We start from the raw sequence: 9,132 nt of genomic DNA on the forward strand, positions 1-9,132 counted from the left end.
TGGGTAATAATTTGATATAATATTAACATAGCAAATGTCCAAAAAATACTGGAAATATTAATATTTACCTAACAGGAAGAGTTTTAATTTATAAATCACGTGAGTTTCATTTTTTATTGTCTGTTATGCAGGACACAGTGCTTTATATTACTCTATATACACTAATAAATGAGGTATTAGGCACATTAAGAGGACACAAAATTCAATATTTATCATGCAAAATATGTTTCTGTTTTGCAATGAGTGTGTTCCTAAAGTCGTCTTTCAAGAAAACAAAAAAGGGCATTCATCAGAACATTACATTTATATTTTATCAGAATATTTAGGTATCTCTTTGTAAGGAATCTGAACAATTCCTCTAGGAAATATACTAAATGAATATTGAGATAATAAATATTATATAAATATATTTTAGTTTCCATTTCCCTTCTGACTGACTTTCTTTTAAGAAATTGATTGATATTGTTATGACTCAAAAAACAAACTTGCCCATTGAGAAGTGATGTTATTATTACATTAATTATATACGTATCTCTGAATATTGGAGTTGAATAATTTCACAAAGAAATGAAACATACATTTTATAAATTTTGTGTAAAGTAACAATTATTTCTTCCTTTTTACTTCAGACCAATTGGATATAACTTCACATTTAGTGCTCTTTCATAGACCACATGAGAATGGGCCAGTGGCACTGTAATCCAGTGACTTGTGGTATATCTGGTTCTGTCCTGTGCAAAGCAAACCAAACCACCTCTTCAGAGTGAGCACACCCTAACATTTGTATCATGTTCTTTACCATCGCTGTTGCCCCCGTTGTTTATCAGCAGTAGTCCAATGAACTGTGAAGACACAGAATTAAAGGACAGAAAGTGAGTGAGCAAGTTGGTAAGTATTATTTCAGGACAAAAAACACTTATGGAGATCTTCAAAGGGCTGCCAACAAACAGTGTATGACAAACAAATCAAATTATTTCTGACTTCTGACTGCCTCATAAGTACTATTTCTTTTGACTATTGCAGACCGGAAGAACAAAATTACATGTTCAAAATCATTTTTTTTTTTTTTTTGCTGATTTTCAAATAAAAATTTTTATGTTAATGTTCAAATTTGGACTTAAAGTTTATTTCATAAATTTCACTTGTTTCACAAATTTTATTTATTTTCAATTATTCAAATTGATTTGCTAGAGTAGAACCAAATTTAAAAAGTGACGTAAATTTATATACAGGTAAAATGAAACAGCAACAACAAGGTGGAGTGCAAAAACAAGAGCTTTCAGAAGATGAAAAAGAAAAGGACTTGTGAATCCCTAAAGACAATTCAAAATTAATTTGCTTTTTAAAAAATAATGAATCAGAATTCTTCCATTGAACGCTCAAGTTTAATGGATGCAAATCATTATACTAGTACCTTTAGTGCTAAAATTACTAATCACAATATGAATATAACAGAACTAGTTCCAAATTCTGCACCCATTGCTTGCTGCAGTGATAAAAAGTTAATAATGGGGTAGAAAGTGAAACTATTTTGGAATCTGAAATTGTCATGTCTATAGAACCCATAAATGACAGAAATAAAGATCTTGCTTTGTGGAATAATTTTCCTTTTACTGATGTAAATTATTTTATCAAAAGAAGGCCAAGTGATTGTCAGTATAAAACGGACCACTTCAAAATATGTGCCGAAAATTAATGAATTATAAACAACTGACTGGAAGAGATCCATATCTGTACCCATTGCAGAGGAAGCCAACCCAACAGAATGTGGAAATTTATCGAACAATATCATTAATATTACACACAAATAAAGTTTTGCTGTAGATCATTTAACAGTGGTTGCAGCAGTACATCAACAGGGAACTGCCAGAAGTTCAAGCTGGATTCTGAAAAGTCCTAGAACAAAGGATATCGTTACTGACATCAGATGGATCTTGGTCGAAAGCAGAGAATACCAGAAAGACGTCTGACTGTGTTTTATTGACTATGCAAAGGTATCTGACACGTGTGGATCCTAACAAATTATGGATAGAATTCTGAAGAATAGGAATTCCAGAATACTTAATTGTTCTCATGAGTAACCTGTACATAGACCAAGAGGCAATCATTCAAACAGAACAAGGGAATACCGTGGGATTGAAAGTCAGGAAAAGTATGCATCAGGGTTGTATCCTTTCGCCATACTTATTCAATCTGTATGTTGAGAAAATAACCTGAGAAGCTGGAGTATATGAAGAATAACACAGCATCAGAACTGGAGGAAGACTAATTAACAACCTTCAATATGCCGATGACACAACTTTGCTTGCTGAAAGTGAAGGGGACTTGAAGAACTTACTGATGAAGAAAGACTACAGCCTTCAGTATGGATTGTACCTCAGCATAAAGAAAACAAAAATCATCACAACTGGACCAATAAGCAATGTCATGATAAGTGGAGAAAATGTTGAAATTGTCAAGGATTTCGTTTTACTTGTATCCACAATCAGCACCCATGGAAGCAGCAGTCAAGAAATCAAATGACATATTGCATTGGGCTAATCTGCTGCAGGAGATGTCTTTAAAGCGTTAAAAAGCAAAATGTCACTTCGGGGACTAAGGAATGCCTGACCCAATCTATGATATTTTCAATCTTCTTATAAGCATACAAAAACTGGACAATGAATAAGGAAGACCAAAGAAGAACCAATGTCTTTGAATTATGGTATTGGTGAAGAATTTTGAACATATCATGGACTGCAGAAAGAACAAACAAACTTGTCTTGGGAGAAGTACAGCCAGAATGCTCCTTAGAAGCAAGGATGGCGAGACTTCATCTCATGTACTTTGGACATGTTATCAGGAGAGATTACTCCCTGGGAAAGGATATCATGCCTGGTAAAGTAGAAGGTCAACAAAAAAGAGGAAGATCCTTAACAAGATGGTTTTACACAGTGGCTGCAACAATGACCTCATGCATAACGATTGGGAGGATTGTGCAGGACCAGGCAGTGTTTACTTCTTGTCTTAGTTATCTAGTACTACTATAACAAAAATACCACAAGTGGATGGCTTTAACAAAGAAAAATTTATTATCTCACAGTCTAGGAGCCTAGAAGTCCAAATTCAGGGTGTCAGCTCCAGGGGAAGGCCTTCGCTTTCTGTCGTCCTTGTCATTAATCTTCCCTGTGGACTAGGAGCTTCTCCACGCAGGAACCCCGGGTCCAAATGATGCACTCTGCTCCCAGCGTTATTTTCTTGGTGTTATGATGTCTCCATGTGTCTCTGCTCACTTTTCTCTTTTATATCTCAAAAGAAATCTGCTCAAGACACAATCCAATCTTGTAGGTTGAGTCCTATCTCATTAATACAACTGCCCCTAATCCCATCTCTTCAACATCGTAGAGACAGGATTTACAAGACATAGGAAAATCACATCAGATGACAAAATGATGGACAATCACACAATACTGGAATCTTGGCCTAGCCAGATTGATACACATAGTTTTGGGGGACACAATTCAATCTATGATACTTCCATTGTACATAGTGTTACTGAGTCAGAACCAACTCGCTGGCACCTAACAACAACAAAAAAACAATGTTCTGTAGCTAGAATATATTTCTAGTGTGCGAAGCTAATGCTAAACTTATAAGAGGGGGTGGCTAATGTATTCTTCAGTTGGCTCCATATGTCGTCGTGTTTACAAACTATTCAGTCCTAAATCACTTCTCTATTTGCTGTGGATGAATTTAGTGATAGGCACAACTCAAATATGAATGATAAATATGAAAACGATTCAATTCACAGAGATTATATGTTGTCATATTTAAACTGAAGGTGTGGTTTTTGCTTAATTCACGAAATGGAAGCACAACTTAAGGAAGAGCACTAGTATTGGACAGCCATTTTGTAATGCATCGTTGCTATAATTATAACAATCAATGAAGACAAACTCTTTTTGAGAAAAAAGTGAAGTGTTTGCATACTCACAAAATGGAAATTTGTGGAGTTTACTTGAACTTGTTGCTCAGTTTGATCTATTTTTACAGGTCACACTTCAAAATATGGTAACACAAGAAAGAGCAACCCATTGTATATGTCTAAAAAATGTGTGAAGAATTAATAAACTTAATAAGTGATAAAGTTCGATCAACTATTTTCAGTGAAATTAATATAGTTCAATATTTAAGTTTGTCTGTAGATTCCATTCCTGATCTTTCTCACACAGATCAGCTAATACTGTTTTACGACACATATCTCCAACAGATGAAAAACCTGTAATCTATCACATTTGCTAGCTTAAGAAGTCATACTGGTGAAGAACTTGCAGATCAAGTACTTCACTATTTATGTGAAGTTTGTAATTGATTTTTCTAAGTGCAGAGGCCAGTCCTATGACAATGCTGCCGATATGTCACAGTGTTGTAAAGGCATGCAACAGAAATTTTAGAAAGGAATGAATACACCATTTTCATATTATGTGCTGCTCATTCACTTAATCTTGTCAGATGTAGCGCAGTAGATTGTTTTTTGGAAGCAGTTAATTTTCTTCTACTGTTCAGTTACTCTACACATTTTTTTTACCACCTCTCATCACTGATGGGTGGTTCTTAGAACATATTTAGGCAATGATTGAGCATTAAAATGTCTTTCTAATACACACTGGGAAGAGCTTACTGTAGCAAAAATTGCAACCCTGAAATCGTACACCTAGATTACACCTAGATTCTAGATACCTTAGAAAATATTGCTGAAAACCAGACACGAAAAAGATACACCAAAAGTGAAGCTGAAAACATCTTCAACAAGTGCAAACACTAGAGAGTATATATTTACATTGGTTACGTGGAATAATATATTGCAGTATTTTCATTGGATGAGTCAAGCTCTCCAAGATTTAGAGGTAAATTTAAGACCTTCACTGATCTCTACCAGTTGTTAACAAGGTATTTACGTAATTTAGGAGAATATTTTGAAAACTTGGAAAACACAACAAAACAAATACACCTACTCCTCACTTATCAACTGTCCCGTTACCTGACATGACTCATTTATGACAACAGTAAAAAATCTACTATTCTACTATTTTGTGATTTATTGAGGCGGTGGGCATGGCAGCAATGACTGCAGAGCATCCCATCCTTCGAGGAGGGTCTCCAGGCGGCCTCCAGCAGCTGGGCCACACTGTCCTGACCCCTCTGCTCCTTCCTGCTTGTGGAGGCGCTGCATCCAGCTGTGGCATGGGGCCAGCCTCCTGGTGGACGTGCAGGCAGTACTGAGCCAGCAGGTGCCTGTTCTGGGTTCCCAGCTTTTATTCGGCCTGAGGACCAGCAGCTCAAAATTACTGTGGGGTGGGAAGGGAGGAAAGAAATAGGCATCGTAGAGCGTGTTTGGAAGAAATGCATGCAAGTTTAATGACATCCCAAAGTGAGCCAAACTGGGTCTGAAGTCTTGGTGGGGCTGGGTCCTAGGCCAGTCTCTCAACACCCTCACAGGATATCCCAATCCTTGGTGACTTGCCAGGCCCGGAGGACAGAACAGGCTCTGGGATCATTAATACAGGGCTTGTAGAGGCGAGAATGGAGTCTTGGAGGCGGTTCCACTAGGGAAACTCTGGCCCAGCACAGGAGGAAGGTGAAGTGGTTAAGCCATGGGCCTCCAGCCACACATTCCAGCTTTATCCAGCTTTGCCTCCTTCAAGCGTCCTTCTCCACAGAGGAATAATTCAAAACTGGACTTGTCACAGCATTGAGCACATCAGTAAATCTTAGCTGTTATTATTTCTATGATCATATTTAAAAAAAAAAAATCGGACAAATGAATGATCTGAAAACAGAAAAAAAAATCCTCCGTTTTTGCATAATGCCCATTTTCACATAATGACCCAGTCTTTAGAAATTAACCATATCAATAAGTGAGGAGTGGGTGTACTGCCAAATACTGAATATCAAGCAGTTCCCCTTGGCAGAAGTATTAAAAAGAAACAATAGCGAAAGTGCTCCGGAAGTATCACTGAGTGCCAGAGACCAATTTCATGTAACCATATACTATGCCATCACTGACATACTTGAATTTTGCATGTAAAGGACAAAAATGTATGAGGTTCTTTCAAATAGATTTTCCTTCTTAAACAATGTGGATATACCTAATGAACAATGCATGAAGGCATCCAAGAAATTAGTGCAGGCTTATCTGGATGACTTAAATACAAACCTTTACAAAGAAATGCAACCATTTCATTCTTACATGAGAAGTAAGTTCCCAGATTCAGGAAAGACATTTTACTCATGTAGGCATGTATGATTCCATAACAGAAGATAAAATACAATGGGTATTTCCCAATGCTGAAATTACTTTAGGCGTATTCCTAACTTTAATGATCACAAACTGCACAACAGAATGCTCATTTTTTCATCACTAAAGAGACTCAAAAACACTCAGTGTACAACAATGATTCAAGATAGACTCAGTTTGTTATCCTTATTACGTATGAAAGGATAAATTATTCAGCGGGTTAACTGTGACAAAATCATTGAAGAATTTATAAGAGCAAAGAATAAATGTTTTTAATTATAACATGTTAGAGATCAAAGACTTATCTAAAAATACAGCAATTTGTAGTAATATTTGTTTTTTGATCATTAAATTTTCCTTTATGATATCTTTTCATTTATTCATTTATAATTATAGCATTTATAACAAAACAAGCATCAGAACTGAAGTATGAGCCATTTAATGCAAAACTGATAAAACAAATTTTTCATTGTGTGAGATCAACAGAATTTTACACTGGTTGTTCAAACAACTAAGTTCACTGGCTCATTTTCTTTGTTGTGAAATATTTATTCTTTTTGTAGAAAATGTGATCTATAGTAAAAACCTTAGAATCTCACATCTACTAAAAATTTTATAACCCAATTCATCTCATTCTGCTAAAATTGCATGTGTCATTTTGAGTCCAATTGCTAATATGTTGTTGTTGTTAGGTGCCGTGGAGTTGCTTCCGACTCAGTGACCCTATAGGACAGAGGAGAACGCCCCACAGGGTTTGCAAGGAGCAGCTGGTGGATTTCAACTGTGGTCCTTTTGGTTAGCAGCTGAGCTCTTAACCACTACCCCACCAGGGCTCCAATTGCTAATATAATCACATTGAAAAAGAAGTTACATCATGGATAGCTAGGACACACACACATACACACACACACACATACATGTATATATATAACTCACATACCCCATTCGAATGTGTAAGTAAGCAGAGGAGGGGACACTGTAGATTATCAGTCTTTAAGCCCCTCACATGCCTTAATCTGCCCCTGATAGGGTGGAGAGGTCATACCCTAAAACCCCGTTGCCATCGAGTCGATTCCGACTCATAGCGTCCCTATAGGACAGAGTAGAACTGACCCATAGAGTTTCCAAGGAGGATCTGGTGGATTTGAACTGCCAACCTTTTGGTTAGCAGCCATAACTCTTAACCACTATGCTAGGAGAGGTCATAGCCTTTGGAATCATAATCTTAAATTTTAATCTCAGCTCTTCTACACACTGGGTAGCAGCAGGGAACTCCTCTGAACTCAAGTTTTCTAAGCGCAAAATGGCAATACTTCTGGTTAATTGCAAAGCTTTCATGAAGACCAAGGATAACAGAGACAATTTCTTAAGAGAAAATAAGGTTCTAAATGAATATTCATTATCAATATTAATATTATTTTAATTTTATATTGAAGCTTTAAAAATAAAATTTAATTAGAAGTTATGCTATAGTTTAAGATTTTTCAAGCCCAAATGATCATAATTTGTATTTTTCCACAGCCACAGTCATCATTATTATTAATGTCTTAAGAAAACCTATCACTGTTATATTGAGAAATATTTAATTAATAAATTCCATTTCGGTTTATGGAATCATTGCAAAATTCAACTGAAGTAGATAAGACTACCATATACTCAAATCAAACATGAAAGAATAAATAGATATTATTTATTACATTTTCTGGCTACAGGTCTTACATCAAAATTTTTTTACCTCTCTTCCTTTTTTTTTTTTTACCTCCCCTTTCCTAAACCAGCATCACTAAATCACCAATATTTTTTTTCTTTTGTTACTGTCAGCTCTGATTCCATGAAAATAGAAATAGTAGGGTAAAAAATTGAATTTTTCTTCTTACAAATAAAATTTGTTATTTCTTATTCTTAATAAGGTATGAATGAGACAGTTGACAATTAAAAATAATGGACAGAGTGAATTTCTTTGCTTTAGGCTGTATGACTTAGTGGGAAATGTAATGACTGAATAGAAATTCTGACTTGTATGACTGGCCTCTTGGGTCCTCATTTTCTTTACCTATAAAATAAGACTTTGGATCAAATGATCTACTGATATAATACTGGTTCTTGATTCAATATAAAGTTGATGCTATCCATCTATTATATGAATGACAAGTTGAAGAGCAAGTTTTGAAGGATACTCTGGGCATGTGTTACTTTTGTTTCATTGGGCATTTCAAAATGGTTTCAATGTTTTGACAAAGTACCAAGGAATTTCTAAATCTTTGGATGTATCTATATTAAATTGTAAGTCACAAAGGTAGCCTTAATTTTATTAAATTCCAGTGTCAAAGTGGTTGCTTTTATCCAATAGCTAATTAACAGATATTGTGAATTTAAAATAGTTTGGTAATGGCATTAGTGTTAGAGGTCTGTTTTTGAACTGGTGTACCGAAGGAAATAGTTCCACCCATCATAAAATTTTACAAAATTAAGGCTACCTTTGTGACTTACCATATATAGGCAAGTCTTACATTAGTTTCTTGAATGAACCATCTGATCCAGAAATATTATTAGAGTTCCTAATTATTTCCCAATGTAGGCAAGAAACTACTTCACATTTCTTTCCTTGGTTATCAGAAATACTGTATGGGCATACCAAAATGAGAGCCCAAACGACATGCTATTTCACCCATTTTTCTATTTTTGCCTATTCCTTAGATACTCCCTAGTTCTTTATCTGATTTCTCTCTCTAGAGTATTTCTCCAACACTTGTAATCTAAATTTCCTCAATTCTCCCTTCCAAGTCCCTTACAAGTTCTCTGGTCTTGCCTTATCAAAAATCTGCAGAAGATAAAGAAACATAACATGAATAATC

Source organism: Trichechus manatus, unplaced genomic scaffold, assembly GCF_000243295.1.
Source record: "Trichechus manatus latirostris isolate Lorelei unplaced genomic scaffold, TriManLat1.0 scaffold00034, whole genome shotgun sequence".
Classification (NCBI taxonomy): domain Eukaryota; kingdom Metazoa; phylum Chordata; class Mammalia; order Sirenia; family Trichechidae; genus Trichechus; species Trichechus manatus.